This window comes from Schistocerca gregaria, chromosome 2 (assembly GCF_023897955.1).
Source record: "Schistocerca gregaria isolate iqSchGreg1 chromosome 2, iqSchGreg1.2, whole genome shotgun sequence".
NCBI classification, from domain to species: domain Eukaryota; kingdom Metazoa; phylum Arthropoda; class Insecta; order Orthoptera; family Acrididae; genus Schistocerca; species Schistocerca gregaria.
This window is the reverse complement of record NC_064921.1, coordinates 763,353,280-763,378,424: the sequence shown is the minus strand read 5'-3', so window position 1 is coordinate 763,378,424 and position 25,145 is coordinate 763,353,280. Positions and strand designations below refer to the sequence as shown.

Here is a 25,145-nt window from a genome sequence, read left to right as displayed (position 1 = left end):
GTGTTAGCGTAGGCTAACGATCTGGAACTATCCGACTTAGAGACTGAAAATTATTCATAATTATATACCCTTGTACTGGATGTCAATGACGATTTACATTCGTGTTTGAACTGGATGTCACATTATTAAGGTAAAAAAATACATTATTTGGTTTGCAACAAAATCTTTCCTTTGCTAACCACATGCCCATTAGTAGTTAGTGGCTTTAGAAGTTAGAATCTTCTTTTTAGCCGGCAGTATTGACGCTCGCTGTATTGCAGTAGTTCATGTAATGAAGATTTTTGTGAGGTAAGTGCTTAATGAAATGTATAGGTTATTGTTAAGATTTCTTTTTAGTCAGGGCCATTCTTTTGAATTAATTATTTGAAATAAGGTTGTAATTTTTTGAGCAGTGAGATTACGTTGCTCTACAATATTGTGGGTCAATGTTGACATGATAAGAAAAAGTAAAGACAAAGTAGGCTCAGTACGTTCAGTTTTACTCTCAGCTGTTTCAGAATCAAATAACGTAGAAGTTTCATCTTCTCAGTCATTCAGCAATTTAAGTACAGACACACTCATTTAAATAAAGAAGTTTCACAGTGGCAGACGCTGCAACAGGCGTTTTACATCACGGTATGTTCTACCATTAAAATTCTGAGCGTGTGCTTTCTTGGGAGAGTCAACAAACATAATGCTTCGTCCTATGAATGTCTCGCTAAAAGAACATGAGGATAAAATAAGAGAGATTCGAGCCCACATGCAGGTTTACAGGCGATCATTGTGACCTCGAACCATACGCGATTGCAACAAGGAAAGGGGGAAGTGAAAGCATTACAGAAATTTCTCTCCGCCACACACACACACACACACACACACACACACACACACACACAAAGAGGCGTATATCATGCTGCACGGCGTAGCAGTTTGTGTCGTTGGCAGGCGTGGTGATGATGATGATGATGATGGTGATGATGATGTTTGGTTTGCGGAGCGCTCAACTGCGCGGTCATCAAAGCCCGTACGAAGTCCCAATTTTTTCACAGTCCAAGTTTTACACAATCCGAATTAGCCACGGTCACGAATGATGATGATGTTGATGATGAAACGATGAGGACAACACAAACACCCAGCCACGGGCAGAGAAAAATGCCCAACCCGCCCGGGAATCGAACCGGAGACCCCGTGATCCAGAAGCAGCAACGCTAGCAGCTGAACCACGAGCTGCGGACACTGCAGGTGTGCTGCGTGGGCAATTAAAATACCACCACCTGCTGTTGTTATTTAGTGTTTATTACTTCTTGAAGGTCTTCTGAATTACTTCTGTTCGTAATGTTTGCGTTGTCTGCAATTTTCAATGTTAGTATAAATAGCTGCATTCTCCGTCCTGAAGTTCATTTCTCTTGTTTCTGTACGTTGGTGTTCGCAGTAAACGTGCTACGTGTTGTACTTTATTGACGATCCTGCTTTCGGATTTGGACTTGATTATAGTTACGAGGTGGAGGAGGAGATTAGTATTTGACGTTCTGAAGACAACGAGGTCATTAGAGACGGAGTACAAGCTCGGATTAGAGAAGGATGGGGAAGGAAGCCGGCCGTGCCCTTTCAAAGTAACCATCCCGGCATTTGCCTGAAACTATTTAGGGAAAGCACGGAAAACCTAAATCAGGATGGGCAGAGACGGCTTTGAACGTCGTCCTCCCGAAAGCGGGTCCAGTGTGGGTTATGAGGTGGAAAATATAGCGTAATTTAACAGTTTATCTACGAACAAAAAAATGGTTCAAATGGCTCTGAGCACTATGGGACTTAACATCTGAGGTCATCAGTCCCTTATAACTTAGAACTACTTAAACGTAACTAACCTAAGGACATCACACACATCCATGCCCGAGGCAGGATTCTAACCTGCGACCGTAGTGGTCACGCGGTTCCACACTGAAGCGCCTAGAACCGCTCGGCCACATCAGCCGGCTATCTACGAACATTATGCATCTAAGTATAGCAGATGACTAATATTTACTTTCTGCTTTGCTCTTCATGGCGGGTAATGCTTCTTAGGATTTGTTGCAACACATCTTGAATATAACTATTATTATTCTGATATGCCCCCAGAATGAGATTTTCACTCTGCAGCGGAGTGTGCGCTGATATGAAACTTCCTGGCAGATTAAAACTGTGTGCCCGACCGAGACTCGAACTCGGGACCTTTGCCTTTCGCGGGCAAGTGCTCTACCAACTGAGCTACCGAAGCACGACTCACGTCCGGTACTCACAGCTTTACTTCTGCCAGTATCCGTCTCCTACCTTCCAAACTTTACAGAAGCTCTTCTGCGAACCTTGCAGAACTAGCACTCCTGAAAGAAAGGATATTGCGGAGACATGGCTTAGCCACAGCCTGGGGGATGTTTCCAGAATGAGATTTTCACTCTGCAGCGGAGTGTGCGCTGATATGAAACTTCCTGGCAGATTAAAACTGTGTGCCCGACCGAGACTCGAACTCGGGACCTTTGCCTTTCGCGGGCAAGTGCTCTACCAACTGAGCTACCGAAGCACGACTCACGTCCGGTACTCACAGCTTTACTTCTGCCAGTACCGGACGTGAGTCGTGCTTCGGTAGCTCAGTTGGTAGAGCACTTGCCCGCGAAAGGCAAAGGTCCCGAGTTCGAGTCTCGGTCGGGCACACAGTTTTAATCTGCCAGGAAGTTTCATATCAGCGCACACTCCGCTGCAGAGTGAAAATCTCATTCTGGAAACATCCCCCAGGCTGTGGCTAAGCCATGTCTCCGCAATATCCTTTCTTTCAGGAGTGCTAGTTCTGCAAGGTTCGCAGAAGAGCTTCTGTAAAGTTTGGAAGGTAGGAGACGGATACTGGCAGAAGTAAAGCTGTGAGTACCGGACGTGAGTCGTGCTTCGGTAGCTCAGTCGGTAGAGCACTTGCCCGCGAAAGGCAAAGGTCCCGAGTTCGAGTCTCGGTCGGGCACACAGTTTTAATCTGCCAGGAAGTTTCATATCAGCGCACACTCCGCTGCAGAGTGAAAATCTCATTCTGGAAACATCCCCCAGGCTGTGGCTAAGCCATGTCTCCGCAATATCCTTTCTTTCAGGAGTGCTAGTTCTGCAAGGTTCGCAGAAGAGCTTCTGTAAAGTTTGGAAGGTAGGAGACGGATACTGGCAGAAGTAAAGCTGTGAGTACCGGACGTGAGTCGTGCTTCGGTAGCTCAGTTGGTAGAGCACTTGCCCGCGAAAGGCAAAGGTCCCGAGTTCGAGTCTCGGTCGGGCACACAGTTTTAATCTGCCAGGAAGTTTCATATACTGATATGGTTTTCCAAAGACGAAGAATTCCTCAAAACGACGTTTTTTCGTCTTTAGTTTTGTTTGCTGTTGCGTTATTCGGTCACTTATGATTTATTTAGCGTCTGGTAATGCTTATTAATGTGAAAAACTCCGACTTGCACTGTGTTTCATGGTGTACATTGAACTGTAGGAGCCACTACAACTGAGTAAATCAGTTCGAAAGTCGGAGGAAGGTAACTTCAGAGTACTTCCAACAGGATTACGATCACTGTGATGGTCAAACCAGTCTTCAGCTTTATGACAGATTTACCTTTACATACTTAAGTCCCGACACTTATGTTTCATCATCTGTGTTCTATGTTTTCGGCAGTGTTAAAATATCATACAGACTTACAATCGTTTTCTATCTTGTAAAATAAAAAGGAGACCAAAAGAGACACATATATGACGAAACACGGTTAAATAAAGAGAAACAATTAAAACAATATGATAGGCTGAATCAGAACTCCAATGATAGACTTTCGGATGCTGCTCAGGGATATTTTTCGTGTTTTTTTTTTTTTATATAACCACCCGTGATCTCCGGTGACTCGTTACAGAGTAATTACATTTTGTTTGATTTCATACCTATTGTATCGGTATTGGAGTGAGAATATCTGAACAACAAAGCAAATGATGACGGTATGCCTTGTGTGTCTTGTTTGGCAACAAAATTGTTCCATTCACTCATGGTACTTCTTGTTGACAACAGTAACGCTTACTTTATTTTGGTCCTCAAGCCTGCATTCAGTACTGCTCGGATCTGTCTCAACTTTGTTTTCCCGGCAATGTTGGTTGTACGTTAACAGAGATGTACAACAGTATGGATAGGTTTGCTCATGAAGAATAGGCACCAAAGCATCCGGGCTACGTTTTCACTGAATGCAATAGAAAAGCGGCATGACGATGCTATGCTCAGCTGTTTCCACAGCAATGGCAAACACATCACATTAGTTTTGTACCTGTACATAACTGCCCACGAACAACCTAATTCTCTCGCGTTACTATATTTTGCTAATAAAGTATTTTCATAGGAATTCTGGTAACAAATCCGTATAAATCATAATTACGTTATTACCTTGTAACGAGCCACAGAAAACCACCCCTACCTTATACTAAAATACTCAGAAAATATCCCTGAACAACCTCCGAAATTTTGTCCGTGTAGTTCTGGTTCGCCCTACATACAACTTCCGCCTCCGTAGCTCAGTGATCAGCGTGTCTGGCTTTCTGGATGCTGTGCGGAGGAACCTGATTCGGTTTCCAGGCTGCCAGGGATTTTTCCTCCGTGGGAAGCCTGGAATGGGGTGTACTCTGCTTCCTGAGGGACGTAGCGCCTCCAAAGTCTAGAAAGCTGTCTACGGCCGAGACGACTGTGTGCTGACCACATGTCGCTCCGTACCGCATCCAAATGATGCCATTGGCTCAGGTTGTCACGGCGGTCGGTAGGTCTCTATTAGTTCATCCAGGTCAAAACGCGGCGGATATAAACTACAGGACAAAAACCCGCCACGAAGAAAATAACCGAACGGGACGAAAAACGTGTAGATGTGATGTACATCAGCAGACAAACAAATGATTACAATTTCAGAAAAAACTGGATAATGTATTCAAGAGAAACAACGCCACAAATTCTGGCCTTCATGCAAGTAGTTATTCGGCTTGGCACTGATTGACAGAGTTGTTGGATATCCTCCTGATGGATAGCGTGTCAGATTCTGTCCAACTGGCGCGTTAGATCGTCTAAATTCCGAAACGGTTGAAGGGCCCTGCCCATAATGATTCAAACGTTCTCAATTGGGAAGAGACCCAGCGACATTGCTGACCAAGGTAGTGTCCGTCAAGCATGAAGACAAGCAGCAGAAACTCTTGCCGTATGCTGGCGGGTGGTATCTTGATTAAATGTAAGCTCAGAATGGACTTCCATTAACAGCAACAAAACGGAACCTAGTATGTCTTCTACATACCGCTATTCTGTAACGTTGCAGCGGTTGACAACTAAAGTGGTCCTGCCAAGAAAAAGAAAGACACTTCAAACCATCGCTTCTGGTTGTCAGGTCGTATGGCGGGCGACAGTCAGGTTGGTATTCCATGCCTTCTGTGGTCACTTCGAAGTGGGACGTAACACTGAAGACAGATCTACTCCAGACACTGAGATACCAGGTCCCGATGGCGGGCGAGAAAGTGTCTGGAGACGCCCCAAACAGAACTGGGTCCCCAACTTGACTGTCGCCCGCCATACGGACCGACAGCGAGAACTGATGGCCTGCGGGATCATTTCATTTCATAGCAGAACATCTTTGGTTGTCATCCGCGGCGCCCATACAGCACAGCGGTAAGTCGACAATATTCTAAGAGCCGTTTCGTTGCCGTTTATGGCAAACCGTCCTGAGCCTACATTTCTGCAAGATAATGCCCGCCCGCACACGGCGAAAGTTCTTAATGCTTGTCTTCGTGTTTGCCAAACCTCACCGTGGCCAGCAATGTTGCCGGATCTCTCCCCAACTGAGAACGTTTGGAGTATTATGGGCAGGGCTCTCCAACCACCTCTGGATTTTGACGATCTTACACGCCAATTGGACAGAATTTGGCACGATATCCCTCAGGAGGGCATCCTACAACTCTGTCAATCAACATCAAGCTGAATAACTGCTTGCAGTCCGCAGCTCGTGGTCGTGCGGTAGCGTTCTCGCTTCCCGCACCCGGGTTCCCGGGTTCGATTCAAATGTGTGTGTGACATCTTATGGGACTTAACTGCTAAGGTTACCAGTCCCTAAGCTTACACACTACTCAAACTAAATCATCCTAAGGACAAACACACACACCCATGCCCGAGGGAGGACTCGAACCTCTGCCGGGACCAGCCGCACAGTCCACGACTGCAGCGCCTTAGACCACTCGCCTAATCCCGCGTGGCGGTTCGATTCCCGGCGGGGTCAGGGATTTTCTCTGCCTCGTGATGACTGGGTGTTGTGTGCTGTCCTTAGGTTAGTTAGGTTTAAGTAGTTCTAAGTTCTAGGGGACTGATGACCTCAAATGTTATTTACCATAGCGCTCAGATCCATTTGAACTGCTTGCATAACTGCCAGAAGTGAATCAACGCGTTACTGATTCGATCAGTTTTTGAAGCTCTTTTTCTTGAATAAATTATGTAATTTTCCAGAAATGTTGTCATGTGTGTGTCTGCACATATACATTATACCTATCGATTTCTGTCCCAGTCAGGTGATTGTTTCGTAGAGTTTTTTTTTTTTTTTCCATCTCGCATAGTGCAAATCAAGAACGCTTTTCAACCGATTCGTTTTGCTTCATTTGACTAGACGTCCTCATGGATGATAAGCGGTTACTGTTCCTTTTCACATATTATGACATCTGTTTCTTTGCTTTTGTTGTCAGCAGAGACTGCAGTCTAAACTTGTACTGCATATACACTGTTTACCTCATCTTGGGTTTTAGAAGCGCAAGTTGTCTTTACTTGCATACGGTTTCTTTTTACACTTTTAATTTGAAAAGCTTTGCAATACACTTAACTTATGAAATTCCACTTTTAACTATCTGCGAAAGAGGAAGCCTATGGTTTAACGTCCAATTAACAACGAGGTCATAAAATAAAGGTCGGAATAAAATTTCCTTTTTGAGCAAATCTGGCGAAGGAAATCGGCCGTGTCCCTTTCATAGGGATTGTCAGGACATTTCCCTTAATCTTTTCACAGCAACTACCGAAAATTTAAATGGGGAGGCTATTACAGGGATTTGAAGCCAGTCTCTCTCGAACGAGAATCCAGTGTTTTAAACTTTCGTAATCTCTCTCAGTGTTGATGTTAGTGTTTTACAGTTAGAGCTATGCTGTTGTGACCCCAGTTCGAAAAATAATGGCCTCTTAACGGTTGAGAGGAAGTGATAAGTGAATTTCCATGAAACGAAAGCCTTTTTAAAGTATGTGAAAGACACCACAACTATTTTTCGCGCTCAGCTTTCAGATGCTGTCCTATAAAAGAGTTCATTGACACTATTTCATTTATTTCAAATTTCATACACTCCTTTTTTTGCCACCCTATTATGGACTATATCGCCGTATTAACTGACAATAGATGTTTATACAGAACAATTATAGATATAGCAGTTCTGTTCAAGATGTTCGTTTGAATTTAGCAATAATACGAAAGGCGTCCAGAATAAATTTGCACTCTATAGCCGTGATTTGAAAAGAAAAAAGTCCTCGGTTCAAGTCCCGGGTTAGTGCACAGTTTTAATCTGGCAGAAATTTGAAGTCAGCACACACAGTTGTGTAATGAAAATTCATTCTGCAAACAATTACTTGGGCTGTGGCTAAGCCAAATTTCCTCAGTATACTTTCCTCTAGGCGTACAACTTCTGTAATGTATGCAGGAGAACTTCTGTGATGTTTAGAAGGTGGAACATTAGTTACTGGCGGAAGTTAAGCTGTGAGACCGGGAAATCATGCTAGGATAGCTCAGTAGTAACCGTACTTACCCACGAAGGGCAAACGTTCCACATTCGAGTTGGAGTTATGGAACACTGTTTTAATTTGGCAGCTATTATACAAGCAAACGTGTTCCAACTAAAATCTTTCACGGTTCTCGTAATATAAATCTTAAGTTCTCACCAGAGCACCAGTAAAATGTTTCTCATATTTTAGCTAAGGCAGAACGAAGTATTAATACTACAACAATAAAAGATCTAGATGTGAATATTTGCCGATTTTTCATACGTGTAGTGGAAGTGGACCCTCCAACACAGATTTTCATAGTACAGACGTAACATTTTATTCATGCGGTAATTGTGGTGTGAACTGTTTCCAATGGCTGGTGCCGGTAGCAATTAATCTCATTTCATCTTCAAGTTCTCTGGCAGCTATTTGTGAAGACATTAACAATATTCATATAATTAGTAATTAATATCGGTCAGATTTTCGAAACAAATTTCCTTGAAGAGTGAAACGCCTTTATTCAAGTTTCCACTGCTTCAGATTTCTCGGTATTTCTATTGCAATCCACCATAAGGAAAACAAGGCCGTTATTATTCGTACTTATCTTCGCCAGCGCTCAATATCTACGATTAATTCGCACACAAACGGCAGCCTCTCATTCTCTTTGTACTGATTACAGCGTATCTTATGAAGCACAGCAGAAGATCTATTTTTATGCAATGACAAGGCTATTAAAGCTGCAGAAATTCGGAAGAAGAGAGCTTAAATGTTCTCGTCCGGAAACGGCAAGTAAAGTAACTTAAGAAGCGCTGGCAAGGACAGAGTAATACCGCTGTGTACAAATATTCTGTGTCCAAATGTTTCCCAAGACAAGCATTCAGAACGCACTGCGTTTGCCACGTTGCCGAAATGTGAGACTCCGCCTTTCACATCAGGAGCTGGAATGCACTGTCTTGTAACAGATCGGAACCAGTGGACGCCACTGCATCGCCTTTCCCGCTCATTGAATCGCTTGAAGCGATATTGTGACATAGCGCCAACGTCACTCACCTGTTCTATATTTAGCTACTGCTTGCAGGTCCCGTTAAAGAGAGGAGTCCACGCTCAGAAAATGTAAGCCAAAGAAAAATTGGGTGCTTGCGTTTCAATTTCTTGATCACATTTTAAGATGACTGCAAACAGAAATTCAGAAAAATAACTTATTTTCTGTCAATACAATCTGCAAAATTCTCTCTCATGAGATGTAAATTGAAACTGACAATGAAACTGGAAACATCTCTGAGAGCATAAAAATAGCGTATATATTTCTACAGAGCGAAGTCGAATTCCACAGACAAACTTTCGGAGGCTATTCGGGGATATTTTTGGGGTATTTTGGTTTACAGAAACCGTGGTCTTCGACAGTCGCTACAGAGCATTAGGGCCTAATGTAACTCTAATTCAGTCGATTTGTTATCTAAATTATCTTTCTTTCTGTGAAAATACCTTCACAATAAAGAAAAAGTCAGTAATATGCACCAAAAAGGACAACACAGACCACAGAGTAACGCAACAACCCATCAGACGGAATACGTACACAGCCGTCGCTGTGGGAACAGACAAACAGCGTCGTTGTGTCGCTCCTGCATTGCATTCATTGAATCCATACACGAGGTGCATATCGGCCAAATCTTGAGCAGTAAACCTATCGATACTACTGGGTATCACTGTTATCGTGTTACTAACACTGCTGGAAAAGCAAATCCGAGACGGAATCCGGGCAGTACCGAATACAAGCTGGAGGACGAAGAAGAAAGTGAGCGTTAGTGTTGTCAATAGCAACGTCCTCGAGTGAATAAGTAAGTTTGGTTCCAGATAAGAGACACAGCGCTTACCATTCTCATTAGCACTGTTACGCAAATATTGTCAATGCAATATAGATACGAAGATGAAAGGGGGAAAGAAATCCAAAACTCAAGAAATATCTCGGAAAACCTGGGAAATTTTGTAGGTGGAGTTCGCGTTCATCCTGTTTAACATTTTACCTCTATAATTATCCATATCACCATCTACAAACTCGTGTTCATTTCTTAGCGAGACACCTGTATAATCAGCTTTATCTTTGTTACTACCACCAGAAAAGCCGAACATCCCCCGTCAACACATCACTACATGCTATTGACGTTAATAACTGCCTCAGCTCTCAAATCTGAAGACAGATTTCGCTACTTTATATAACGCTTTCGCCCACCTGATCGCCATCATATACCTCACATTTAACATTAATATTTATCTCATTAAATGCTAAAAACCGTTCCCCTCCCCTTATGACACCTTAAAGCTCCTATTTTTTCAGATACTGGTGCAGAATACTTCGATCTACATCAATCCCATTGTGATACTGATATCCATCCCTCATCGTTTCTTCTAATAGCGACAGTTACACTGTTTTAGTGTCATTTCTCTACATAGTACTAGCGCCAGAACACAGCCATTACCAAAATCACAAAGCTCAACATAAGAGTAGAAAGCTGTATATTATATTCTACCAACAGGACTGGCATAGAAACAACCATTAACAGTAGTGATCATCTACAGTGACAATTATTATCCATGTAGAAATCAAACGAAATGTTGACAAGTCATTAACGAGTGGCAAGGTCCTCTAGGGTACGATAGCAAAAAGTGTGTAATTCTGAATGGCTCTAAGCACTATGGGACTCAACATCCGAGGTCATCAGTCCCCTAGACTTAGAACTACTTAAATCTAACTAACCTAAGGACATCACACACATCCATGCCCGAGGCAGGATTCGAACCTGAGACCGTAGCAGCAGCGCGGTTCTGGACTGAAGCGCCTAGAACCGCTCGGCCACAACGGCCGGCTTGTAAAGCTGAGTAACAACTTTTTGCAAATCGTGTTTAAAAGCAAAACATTAACTAGCAAGCAAATAAAAATTAATGCAAGTCATAAATTTAACCAAAATAAAAACAAATGATGACTTAAATGGCTTCCACAACCAATTCTGAATTAACATCTTTCGGCTATATTCGGGAAGTTATTACAGAAAGCTTCAGTCCAATACATGCTACAGTAAAGTCTCTTTTCTTTCGTTCCAGATTCGAAAGTTGATTTTCGCAAGAATATCATCGTGACGAGTCAGTAATGAAAGAGGTTCGTGATGATAATCGGTTGCTGACAGCACACCGATAGATCATGATCTACCTAGCAGCTTGAAAGAAAACACGTTTTTAAAAAATGGCACAAGACACAAGTAAATCGTGACTGGCTGTTAAAGGTAACAGTGCGTTTTAAAGCGACGCTTCCAGGACGGTGCGGTGCGCCGGTCCCAGATCAGATCCACTCGGTGAATTAACAGCGAGCGTCGGTGTGCCGGCCAATCTGGAGGTGACGTTTAGGCGGTTTCATACACCCCACTGAGTGAATAGAGGGCTGGTACCCATGTCACATTTCAGTGACACTATTCATAAACATTTAGATAATTTTTGTTCGCTTTCACATGAATAATAATACACGCAGGCAGTTTGAGTAGAAATTTCCGCAACGGGATGATAACAGGAAGGGCACCTGGCGACCCCTAAGTTAATAAAAATCCGACACCTCGCCGATAAGGGTCAAAGGCAGAAGAAAAGGAAGAAGGTGAATACTATACGATATTCAACATCGTTTTTCATAGACATCTTAGTGGCTTGTTTTAAATAAGCTGCACTTGCTTTTCTCAGTTGTCTATCCTGAGACTTCACTTCAAACTCTCAAACTTTTTCTATATTTAGATCTCGACATATTGTGTCACTGCCATTACACTACTGAGGGGAACATTTAAGCTGCAATTCCTCTTAATATTAGCTAATGTAAGTCTCAGGAAAAACAGTGAGGTGCCGGCATTTCAAAACTGTGAGCTGTCTTTGGCGGCTACGCAGCGCTTCAAATGGATTTAATTGACCTATGAGGTTTTGAAAGAAACAGACGTACAGGTTCATATTTTGGAAATCATGTCTAATCTTTATCTCACATCTACATGTGTATATTCCGTAGGCGTTAGTGTAGTGTCTATTACAGCGTGCTACCTGTTTTCTGAGGAGACTTTCGTGTGGGACATGTTGAATACAACCGATCAGTGCTTCAACTTTAAGACGGAAGAAGCTTCCTAGGTCGCCTGGACACGTCATCTAGGAACGTCACTGATACGTGAGGCATTGCTTAAGAGTTGGAGGTCCTGGAGGTAATGTGACGAAATATGTCATTAACGTGAGCTATGCGTGGCGATGAACGGGCAGGACAGAACATGGTTATTCACATATTGCCGTGCGTTGGTGTATCCTTTGGTGTAGTTTACGACTATGGATACGTTCACAAATAACAGTAGCTAGCAAGATACTCGTTATAAATTGTTTATATTAAATGAAAACTGCATCTAATTTATAATTATCTACTACTGCAATAACCATCAACCAAACGGTTATTTTGAACGCCACAATGCTTTACAGGGCATTGACGCATTGGCAGTGCTACGCCATTTTCTTCTTCCGACCTTTGTAGTCATTTGATTTCATTTCATTTGATTTACTCAGGGAGACAAAACAACAGTAACCGTAGCCCACGTTGCTCGCACCGAAACTGAGTTTATTTTGCAGTTTCTTTCTTTGTCCTTTTAGTACAGCCAGACGGTACCCTTGGAGAGTAATAGGAGACTCTTTACCAGTGCTTTACTAGCCACAATTTCTTCAGGAATTACTTACTGAAATAGTCTGAGTCATTTGGCCTCCAATGCTAAGCACTGGAAGTTTGAGTGTGACATGGTTTCATCCCCCAAACCACATAGTCTGCACTTAGAGGAGTCTTTCTCAACACTAATCGTGTGCAAGTGTTACCTGAAGTTGCCATCACCAGTCATTAGTCATACCATGAGTTTAATCTGCCTCCTGTTCAAGTCAAGGATTGAAGAACTTATCTTAAGATATTGTTTCGGAATAATTAGCTTGCCGTGTTTCTGTTTCTGAAACTGTGCCCAATATTACGCATTCTATCTCCTAAGCGAGCTACGTAGTTTTAGTGGTGGTTAGGATAGGTTCTGGTCTAACAAATGGAGTCGTCGCTGCTGCACTGGCCAGCCTATCAGCTTGTTCATTGCCACTAATTCCTGAGTGACCAGAGACCCACTGCAGATTTATCTTGTTGCGTTCCCCTACCCCCAAACGGGCTCCACGACATTCTGCAGCGATGTTGGATCTCGTTGCAGGAGCTGATGGAGAATTTCAGAGCTGCCTGGTTTTCCGAACGAACGTTGATGCCACGATCCTAGTAGCACCTACGAACATTCTCCTATGCGCACATTCAGTATCTCCACCTGGAATACCGTGGCCAGCTAACCTGAAAAAATACCTGCCTCTAGTCTATGGCGTACACCATATGCACTGGCCTCAGCACCTTCGTTTGTTCCCGACCCGTCAGTAATACACATTAAGTCTCGTTAATGGCATCGTGGTTCGTTTCTCCGCTGCTCCCTACTTCCAACTGTTACACTGAAAGCCTTATTGAAGCAACTGGAAGCTACTACTGTATAGTCAGCCTTGAATTGATTTACCCAACCAGTTACAGGGAACTTGCAGTCTAACGTGCACTCCGAATCACATTGCATTTCAGCGTTTTTCGCATTTAGGAACATTTTCAGAGGTGCAAGACATGATAACTAACAGATAAAAAATCCTATGATTGAGTGGGTATCGAATCATAGACGTTTATCGCTGAACCACCGAGCTCTGAGACGTCCTGGTATCAAAAGACTCAGATGCGTAGGTCTACGGCAAGCGTCTCTGAATTTCTGCAGTTATCCGCATAACCTTTCAATGGTTCCCTGACTTGCAAAACTTCAAACTGCGTTATCTAATAATTTACTAATCATCATAAAGTTTGCCTCAAAATCTGATATGATCTCTGATTGTCTTTTCTCTTCTCTATCTTTGTTTTGTCCTATTTATAAATGTAGTGCTGCAACGGCTAAGCACTTTTGTATCGTGAGCCTCAAGCCAGATTACAATGACATCCGAAAATTTGTCTCAGTAACGTCTTCGTCCTTACTATCGTAGTCACCCCACAATCTACTTCATCGCAGTCACCACAGTCGAACAACAGACGTAATAGAAACAAGAGTCCTGGCAATGACCGCTTATCACTGACCCACAACAAGGAATACTGGCACCCAGCCGGCTCATTTGACCTTCACGAAACTCTGTTACACCTCTCCCTTCGTCGGAGTGATTCACAGGCATAATGGCTAGGCTACCGCCGTTGCTGTGGAAAATTTCTTATAAGCAATAGGTACGTAGTTTGAGTGGTTGAAGAATTATTCTGCAGTGCATTTAAGCACTGTTTATGCGCAATCCTGACCGGATGTTCAAGGGGTAGGCAGTTTCATCAACTTAACATTTTCGATATTTAGCTATTCAAGTACCAATGCGAAATTTCTTTTTTTTTTAATTCAAAAGTTTTCACATTATTATTTCTCTACTAGTATGAACTACATCAAATACTACAATTCCTGATGAAAAAATATAATCTGTACAAAACCTGATAAAGAAATTAGAAGATTTTGACAGATTAAAGATTCCCCTAGCCTATGAGTGGCACTCAAGTGGCTTAGGTTTCAGAGCTTTGTCAGTAAAAACGAGATAGAGACTCGTCTCGCAATCCATCTAGAGGGCCTCTACAGCAAAACAAAAGTTTCACGTAGTAACTTTCTATTCGCCTTGTCGAATTAAAATTATACCAGGTTTCTTTTAGAACACAACATGAGGCTCAATATTTTCTGTATTGTTATCGACTGCAGATTCTGTACAACCAAAATATTACAGAAGTAATATCATATTTTTATAACGCGATTCTAGGTACAAAATGGAAAGCAGCCTGAATATGATGAACTTCCTAGAGAAATAGTTAAAGCTGGACGTAAAATAATACGAAAGGAACTTGCAATTTTTTTACGGAATGTGTGCAGAATAAAATATTTTGAAAAACTGGAAAAATTCTGTTGTTATTCTGATTTCCAAGAAAGGAACCATTTAAAATATAAGAAAAACTATAGACCTCTCAATTTACGGTGCATATTGGTTGCTGTATTTCTTCAAGTACATCAGGTTCTTAAGCTAAGCTTCCGATTCCTCGGAAAAGGGAAACTTACAGTCAGAATGTATTACCAGTTTTGAGTTGTGACAATGAGACACAGACGACTTGAGTGAAATAGAAATAGACGAAATATGAAGCCAGGCGTATAGCTGGCAAACGTATCGTGGCGGTAGTTTCTGCACTGCAAAAGATAAGTCAAGACCAAGATGACATCTGCTGGACTGTGGGAAGAGACAGGAAATATGAGAGGAGCAGCTTGGATGCGTATCACCGAAGACCATAACGCAGGAAAAATTGTAGAGAAGCCTTCATACAGCAGTGGATGTCCAGTGGCTCAAAACTAAGATGAACTGTTTTCGTAATGTCTCTCCGTCTTCGGCACAAGTCCCCTGTGCGTCACGGTTCGCCTACGATGAGCTAACACCCTACATCAGTTTGACAATTAATTTAATTTTGTTTTATGTGAACCTGTTCGTGGCGTTTTTGTGTTGTATTTCTGAGGCAAAGATGGGAAACTAGCCTGACATTTGCCTAGACAACAAATAACTGTTGATCAATCACCTTCAGTTAACAGATGTTCTGTGATTCCGTAGCTCCTTATTACAGTAGGTGGACTTGATTTCATTTTAATTCAAATTATTGTGTCGCAGATTACTGCACTATGAGACAAGCAGGTCGAGGAGATCAAACATACTATAATGTCTGCTGTATTCATCTGAGGACGATACTAGTTTTTCTTTTGTCTTTCTGTTAGATTTATGTGCACGAAACTCAATGATTTTATAAAGTAATGGAGTCCAAAGATCGCTGGTTTAGTTGGTTTTCTTCAAGTCATATCTTCCTACAGCAATCAGTAAGCAATATGACTGAAATAGTGTCCCCTTTGCAGTCGACGTGTACTGGTCAGAACTGGGCAAAATAAGTGTCAGCTCTGCCCCTATGGAAATTTGGGAAAGTATCTCAAAAATTGGTTCAAATTACTCTGAGCACTATGCGACTGAACTTCTGAGGATATCCGTCGCCTAGAACTTAGATCTAATTAAACCTAATTAACCTAAAGACATCACACACATCCAAGCCCGAGGCAGGATTCAAACCTGTGACCGTAGCGGTCACTTGGCTCTAGACTGTAGCGCCTAGAACCGCACGGCCACTACGGCCGGCAAAAAGTAGCCGATACATAGTGGTAGAAGGATAATGAAATAGTTGAGATAAGGAAGAGGTGCTAGTGAAAGACAGCAATCCGTATCATGATCTAGTACATACTCCAACATCTTGCAACTATTTACTAAATGAGAGAAATAAGAAATATACGTTGTCAGCCATCAACGCCAGAATTTTACGTATACTTGTGGCCGCTAGTCACAGAAACATACCTACACGTCTCTAGATGACCTCTTCGGTTAATCGTGTAATCGTATAACTTCTGATATTTTGTATGTATATGTGTATTGATGGGACGAAAACAGGAACCTGAAAAATAAAGGATGTTTAAAATATATGCGGTAAGCGTAAAAAAGTCACACATTGGACAGTACATATTCCCATTCGTTGCTACTGCTTTGCACATTCTTCTAAGTTGTATACACGCAAAATGCTCTTCATTTTATCATTACCTATACTCTCTCTTCTTCGTACTACCTCTATCGATCTCCAGTTGCATTCTGCTATCATTCGACTCTGGATGCCTACATTCAGTGCTCTACGTTTCAAGGCCGTCGTCACTGCTAAGACTAATAATACATCGTAATTAGGGCGTATTGGAGTTGCCAACCACGTGTGAGTCTGTACATGAAGGTACATGAGCAAACTGACCAGAGAAGTTATTGGGACTTCAAGAGACTGACGTGTATTGCAAATATTGGTGCAACGTGATGCCTTTTTCTTACTCAATGTAATTATCACTTTTTTTTACAGAAAAACATTGCAGGACTAACTAGCTTTCGGATAACATGTACTACATAGACTCACGTATCATTTATTGCGAATTGTACCAGTTTATGGTAAGCACCATATCTTTTTATATTTATTTGTCATAGCGCCAAGAAAATTATCGTAACAAGTTTTCTACAATTTTTCATAGCCATAAAACAATTACACATAATTATGTTTTAAAGAAAATGATAATATAGTTAGTTGCTAGCACTACGCTTTCGTGGGAAAGGAAAGCTATTATATGAAATTTCATACTATTTCTCCAAAGATGGAAGGATATTCGTCTTTAATCTACGCTACGCCACCGTGTTTCAGCGTTTCCTATAAACGTTGTGGTAACTCGCTCGAGATCTGCGTTTACTTGGGTAAGGTCTCCCGTCGCAATGGAGAAATGTACCGTTGTACAGCTACGAGGGCTGAGAGAGTGAACGTATGGTTATCGCAACACGCGGCTTCGCAAGTTCGGGGAAGCACCTCGGCGAAAGTAACCAGATTTCTAAGACATATGCCGTTCTATGGCGAAACAGCAGGCAGTGACTTATTCTTTCCCCGTGAGTGACAAAGAACGTCAGTGATAGTCATCGTGTTTTTCCTGAGCAGTGTCTGTTCCTGACAAAGGAGAAGAACAGAGTTACAGTTTTACACTCACTTTGCACTCGAATTCACAGTCATTTATTCCTTGAGCCAGCGCAAGCCTGCACATCCTTCACAATACTCATTATACAAGGTAATCCAAAATCAATATAGCGATTACTAGTAGCTATAACTATTCAGTACACAGCAATACGTCGATAAGAATTACAGATTGTAAAAGAAAGTTCAGAATTTCAATTGTTGCGCAAGCACAGTGAATCGCAAGACAGCACATACGCATTTTGAAATCCATAGCTTCCAAACAGTTTTGTGTCAATCGTACTAGGCATGACGACGCAGTTTTCTGCTCTTGAACACGTGGGGCTCCGGGCTGGACACCAATAGATTCCTTTTGATGGGATTATGTTAAAGCCCTTGTGTATATGTCTCCTCTGCAGAAACCAATTTCCGAACTCATAATGTGCATCTCTGCTGTTCTATCGGTGAATTCTTATACTTTTCAATACATTGTGGTAGCAAACAGTGATCAAAGTTATTACTAATATTTACTATCAAAACCCGTCATGATGAAAAATTATTTATTCTGGTGACCGGTTTCGACCACAACTGTTGTGGTAAATCATCAGAAGGAGGTTCTTGCTCATTGGTCGGAAGATGACCACAGTTGTGGTTGAAACCGGTCATCCCGATAAATAATTTGTGATCAACACTGTTTTTGGTAGTATATATTAGAATTCATATACGCTTCAGTATATATGCTGGAAAATGGATTATCGAGTAGCCGTTATCCGTGTGACCAAGTGGAGTCATGTAGAACATCTCTTCCCAGTCATCATTCTTTCCAGCGCATCCTTTATTACCCAAGCTCTTCTCATCCAGTGGCTTGGTCAATTTATTATCCTCCTTTTAATTGTTTCAGGTATCTGTCTTCCCTCGTTCACACTTTGCAACACAACCTTATTCCTTATTTTATCAGCCCCTTCCTCCCTTCCACTGTTCTCCAGATTAACATTTAAAAAGCCTTTAAGCATTTCTTCTCTTTCAACCGCGTTATTCATGTTTCGGTCCTATTCAGGGTAACACACCATACAAAGCACTTCACTAATACTTTTTCTAATTTCTTTTTAATAGGCAACAATTAATACGGCTGCTTCTATTAAATCTTCCATTTTGCAGTATCTATCCTTGTTTTTATTTCTTGGGTACCTGCCATGTTACGGGTAATTTTGCATCCTAGGTATCTGAAATTATCAACTTATTCCACTAACTCATCACAAAGTTTCATTTTTATCTTTCTTGAATGCCTTATAAAAATAATTGTTTTTGTATCCCTCACATTCTTCTTTATTCCAAATTTCTCAGAGCTGATGTTTAGTCGTTTTATCATATTATTAATTGTCTATCCGTTTTCATTTAGTAATGTCGCATCATCAATAGACCTCATATATTTATGGCGCAAGTTATTTCCTTGTCCGCGTTTGCTTCCTCATATGTATTTGCTTGAGGCAGAACCACATTTTGTTATTACCAATTCGTTTACTATCCTTTCTATAGAGTTATTGACTGGAATTGTCAAGGAAGAGAAAATGGATGTCAAAGGTATTTATTATACACAAAAAATTTAAAAAATCTTATTCAATTTTAACTGACTGGATCTCAATCGGATAACAATAATAACTAGTTTCGTTTGAAAAAGTCAACCATATCCAATTGCGAAAAAAAAAAACCGAACGGAAAAGTATTATAAGTTGCAAGGATTTTTTGCATTTATGGTATAACAGAGAATATTTTTTATCACAATATTTGGGTGAAGAGATAGAACATACGCATTTTCGTGAGAAATTAGTGTAACTGTAGGTGAAACTTTGTACATATGAACATTTTTATCTATTCTATTGACGTCTGGTGACATCTAAAAATTTTATTTTTGCCTTACACATTAATTTCCTTTTACGATGGTGCGGTCTTCACCTCTGTGTGGTTATTTTCATCTTTTATTATATGCAAAGTTCTACAATTTTTATTTTTATTAAACTACTTACTGGCTGAACTTGGGGTTTGCACCCCTCCATTGTCCTCTACATCAGAAAAACACTGTTCCGACCCATACTTTGCTATGAAAATTATGCATGGGCCTCTGCTGCCGCCACCCCCACCCCTTCTAAGTTCAATAAGTTCTTCCAGATGCTTGAAAGCGATGCACTCACATCCGTTTACCTCCTCGCTCCCCCCCCCCCCTCCCCACCCCCTTTTCATCTACAGATTACCTATCCCAGGGCGGGTGGGTCGTTCCAGGTTTAGTGAAAGGACATCTTAAGCTCAATGTTTTGTTTTTTACATAGTGTTTAAAATGTTTTTAATATGCTTTTCTTTTTTATTCGTTTCTATTTTATATTATGATTGTTTTAAATTACACATATCTCTTATGTATCTAAATACTCCCACTATTTCTTACTTGGAAATATATCACCTTATATTAGTCTTTTTTGTCTTCTCACTTAACTTGTCAGTTGACTGACGAGCAATTTGACTCTACCGCTGCCAGCATGCCCCCACTCTCCCTACCAACCCTGTGGGGCTAAGGGGGATGAAATTACAATAAACAAATAAAAATGTTTTTGCATTCTATGGCTTTATGTGTTATGGTTTAAATTTCTTACTGTCACTGTATTTTTGTATCTGGAATACTCGTACGCCGTCTGCCGGTGCATTTTGCAGCTGTTCTGTTTGACTTACGCGAGTATAGCCAGCTGGAGACTAAATCTGCTGTTTCCTTCGAATAAGTCACTCTCAAGATAAATCTTCTTGCATATCTCTGTATTTTACCTATGTGAACTGACAAGTTAGTTCACGTAACGATTTAGTGCATAGACTATTATCTTATACTTGTGTGCATTTCCATCCGACATCGTATGCTTTCCTTACTTTTATAGATTTAGAAACACATTGTTGCTCTCCTAGTGATGTGGTCTATTTTTAAGAAACGCATCTCGTTCATAAGCTTCCACTGTAGTGTACAGATATTCATTTTATATATTTCTGATGTGAATGCTCCCTGACATTCACATGCAGTGTTCACATGAGGTTACACTAATGTCTTACCAAATTGGGCATGTTACATCTCCTTACTTACATACTGGGATAAAACCTTTTCTCTTTGATATCATTTACGAAATAACGTACAACAGTTTTCTGTTTGCTTATTCTTTCCCGATCCGAAGATAGTTTGATTTTTTAAACCGAAATTAGTTATATTATTCTTGTTATCTAATTACAATCTGGACAATCCAGACCTACCATAAAAATGTACGTATATATATATATATATATATATATATATATATATATATATATATATATATGTCTATTAAAAAAAAACAGATAAAAATTCGCTTGATGCCTTCCTGAGAGACAATCTCCACTCGCCCAGATTAACATTATAAGTGTATACTAGGTATTGCTTGAATTCAAACAAATCGTATCGACAGAAATTGAGAGATTTAACGAAGTAAATTAACTAACGACTGAGCTGGTCTCCCATGATACAAAAACACAAGTCACAACACTGTTGCAGAAACAATAAAAAGCATGTCAAATTTCAACGAACACAAAATCACCAAGATTGGAGATCTTTTACACAAGCTCGAAATTAAGGCGGACTTTAATGCGAAATGCTTATAATAGTTTCTACAACAAAACATCATCTCGAAGGCTGGCAGAGAATCCAAAGAGATTCTGGCCGTATGTAAAGTATGGTAGCGGCAAGACACAATCAATGCCTTCTCTGCGCGGTAGCAATGGTAATACTATCGACGACAGTGCAGCTAAAGCAAAGCTACTAAACACAACTTTCCGAAACTGCTTCACCGAAGAAGACGAAGTAAATATTCCAGAATTTTAATCAAGAACAGTTGCCAACATGAAATTTTGGAAATTTTTGTTTAAGTTCCTATGGGACCAAACTTCATAGGTCATCGGTCCCTAAGCTTACACACTACTTAATCTAACTTATACTAACTTACCCTGAGGACAACACACACACACACACACACACACACACACACACATACACACACATACACACACACACACACACACACACACACACACACACACACACACACATGTCCGACGGATGACTCATACATCCGACGGGGAGCCTCGCGAACCGCGGCAAGGCGCCTGAGACCGTGCGACTACCCGGCGAGGCTACCAACTTGAGTAACGTAGAAGTAGACATCCTTGCAGTAGTGAAGCAGCTTATTTCACTTAATAAAAGCAAGTCTTCCGGTCCAGACTGTATACCAATTAGATTCCTTTCATAGTGTGCTGATGCAATAGCTCCATACTTAACAATCATATACAACCTATAGCTCGACGAAAATTCAGTACCCAAAGTTTAGAAAGCTGCACAGGTTACACCAGTATTCAAGAAAGGCAATAAGAGTAATCCACTAAATTACAGGCCAATATCATTAACGTCGATATGCAGCAAGAGCGTACATTGTGTTCGAACATTATTTATTACCTCGCTGAGAACGGGCTATTGACACACTGTCAACACGGATTTAGAAAACATCGTTCTAGTGAAACAGAACTAGCTATTTACTCACATGAAGTTCTGAGTGTTACCGACAAGGGATTTCAAATTGATTCTGTATTTCTAGATTTCCAGAAGGCATTTGACACTGTACCACACAGGCAGCTTGTACTGAAATAGCGTGCTTATGGAATATCGTCTCAGTTATGTTACTGGATTCGAGATTTCCTATCAGAGAGGTCACAGTTCTTAGCAATTGATACGAAGTCATCAAGTAAAACAGAAAGGTAGTGTTATAGGCCCTTTGTTGTTCCTTATCTATATAAACGATTTAGGACACAATATGAGCAGCCTTTTTAGGTTGTTTGCAGATAATTCTGTTGTTCATGGTCTAGTAAACTCATCAGAACATCAAAACAAGTTGCACAACGATTTAGAAAAGATATCTGTATGGTACGAAAATTGGAAATAATGAGAAGTGTGAGGTCATCCACCTGAGTGATAAAAGGAATCCGTTGAACTTCAGTTACACGATAAGTCAGTCTAATTTAAAGACCGTAAAGTCTACTAAGTACCTAGGAACACTACCTTGGGGAGAGCCACAAAACATTTCTGTTTTACTCGATGACTTTCCGTCAGTGGCTACGAACTGTGACCTCTCTGGCAGGAAATCACGAATCCAGTCACATAACTGAAAATATATTCCACAAAAGCCGTTTGTGTGATACAGTGTCAAAAACCTTCCCGAAATCCAGAAATACGGAATCCATTTTAAATCCCTTGTCAACAGCGCGAGTAAAGAGTTAGTTGTGTTTCACAAGAACGATGCTTTTTTAATCTGTGTTGACTGTGTGCCAGTAGACCGATTCCTTCGGGGTAATTCATAATGTTCGAACACAATATATATTCCAAAATCCTGCTGCATGTCGACGTTAGTGATATGGACCTCCAATTTAGTGGACTGAATATTGGTGTGAGCTGTGCAACGTTCCAGTCTTTGGGTACGGATCATTCGTCGAGCCAACGGTTGTATATGATTGTTAAGTGTGGAGTTATTGCATCAGCATACTCTGAAAAGAACCTAACTGGGATACAGTCAGGGCCAGCAAACTTGCTTTTATTAAGTGAATTACTCGTAAGTTGCTTCACTGCTGCGAGGATATCTACTTCTACGTTATTCATGTTGGCAGCTGTTCTTGATTCGAATTCTGGAGTATTTACATCGTCTTCTTTTGTGAAGGCACTTCGGGAAGCTGTGTTTACTAACTCTGCTTTGGCAGCACTGTCTTCGATAGTATCTTCATTGCTATCGCGCAGAGAAGGCATTGATTGTGTCTTGCTGCGAGCATACTTCACATACGACCAGAAACTCTTTGCATTTTCTGCCAGGTTTCGAGACAAAGTTTCGTTGTGGAAACTATTATAAGCATCTCGCATTGAAGTCTGCGCTAAATTTCGAGCTTCTGTAAAAGATTTCCATCTTGGAGATTTTGAGTCCGTTTAAATAGGGTATGTTTTTTACGTTGTTTCTGCAACAGCGTTCTGAGTCGTTTTGTGTAGCAAGGAGGATCAGCTTCACCGTACGTTAATTTATTTGGTATAAATCTCTCAATTGCTACCGATACTATTTCTTGGAATTCAAGACACATATGGTCTGTACTCGTATTATTAGTTTGGAAGGAGAGAAGATTGTCTCTCAGAAAGGCGTCGAGTGAATTTTTATCTGCATTTTTCAATAGGTATATCTTTCGTTTATTTTTGGAGGATTTGGGGGTTACAGTATTCGATCTCGCTACGACAACCCTGTGTTCACTAATCCTTGTATCCGTTTTGATGCTCGTTATTTACTCAGGATTATTTGTTGCTAAGAGGTCAAGTGTGTTTTCACAACTGTTTACTATTCGCATTCGCTCATGAACTAACTGCTCGAATTAATTTCCAGAGAATGCGTTTAGCACAATTTGGGATGATGTTTTATGCGTACCTCCGGAATTAAACAAATATTTTCGCCAACATATCGCGGGTAAATTAAAGCCACCGCAAACTATAATTGTATGAGTCGAGTACGTATTTGAAATCAAGCACAAGTTTCCTTTGAACCTCTCAGTAATTGTATCATCTGAACTGGGAGGTCGGTAAAATGACCCAGTTATTATTGTATTTCGGTTGTCAACGATGACCTCTGCCAATATTAACTCACAGAAACTATCTACTTCAATTTCACGACAAGATAAAGTAATTCTAGCAGCAACATACACGCCAGTGCCAACTGTGTTTAGCCTATCCTTTCGGAACACTGTTAGGTTCTTCGCATAACTTTCGGCTGAACTTATCTCCGGCTTTAGCCAGCTTTCAGTGGCCATAACGATTTGAGCATCAGTGCTTTCTATTAGCGCTCGGAGCTCTGGTACTTCCCCAACACAGCTACGACAATTTACAACTGTTATACCGATGGTTCCCGTAACGTTTTTCCTGTGTTGGGCCAGCATCCTTTGTGATTGAAGCCCTTTTTGTGTTTTCCCGAAACTCCTCTAACCTAAAAAACCGCCCAGTCCACGCTACACAGCCCCTGCTACCCGTGTAGCCGCCTCCTGCTGTAGTGGACTCCTGAACTATTCAGCGGAACTCGAAACGCAACCACCCTATGGCGCAAGTCGAGGAATCCGCAGCCTACACGGTTGCAAAACCGTCTGAGCCTCTAATTTAGAACCTCCACTCGGCTCTGTACCAGAGATCCGCAATCGTCCCTCATGACTATGCTGCAAATGGACTGCTCTGCTTTCATCTCTCAAGGAAGGAAGACTGACAGCCTTTACCAATTCTGTTAGCCACTCGAAACCAGAGAGAATCTCTTCCGATCCAAAGCGACACACATCACTGGTACCGACGTGAGCCACTACCTGCAGTGGCTGGACCCTGGGCTCTTCATGACACCCGGAAGGACCCGTTCCACGTCTGGGATGACTCCACCCGGTATGCTCACGGAGTGCAAATTGGATTTCTTCCCCTTCTTGGCAGCCAAGTCCCTTAGGGGCTCCACAATGCGCTTAGGCGTTGGAGCTCCAACTATCAACAATCCCACCCTCTGTGATTGCCCGGATCAATCACCAACTTTCTTCTCTGAATACGAACATTTTTTGTTGGCGCCGACCTGCATAGGCAGAAACGATCATTGTAGTAAAATAAGG

The 25,145-nt window shown here is 41.3% G+C and overlaps 1 protein-coding gene across 6 annotated transcripts in view; it reads right to left on the bottom strand.

The window, feature by feature from the left end:
- The window catches only part of LOC126334984 (ATP-binding cassette sub-family C member 4-like), a 302,418-nt gene that overhangs the window by 228,522 nt on the left and 48,751 nt on the right, over positions 1-25,145 (bottom strand). For 2 of the 6 annotated variants that reach the window (XM_049997789.1, XM_049997790.1), the window contains exons 2-3: positions 16,265-16,361; positions 8,816-8,937 (exon numbers count right to left, since the gene is read on the bottom strand). The exons of 2 other annotated variants lie outside the window; for them this stretch is intronic. The gene's annotated coding sequence lies outside the window, so the exon portion shown is untranslated. The remainder of the gene's footprint in view (positions 1-8,815; positions 8,938-16,264; positions 16,362-25,145) is intronic. 2 more of the 6 variants (XM_049997787.1, XM_049997793.1) reach the window with 1 other exon arrangement.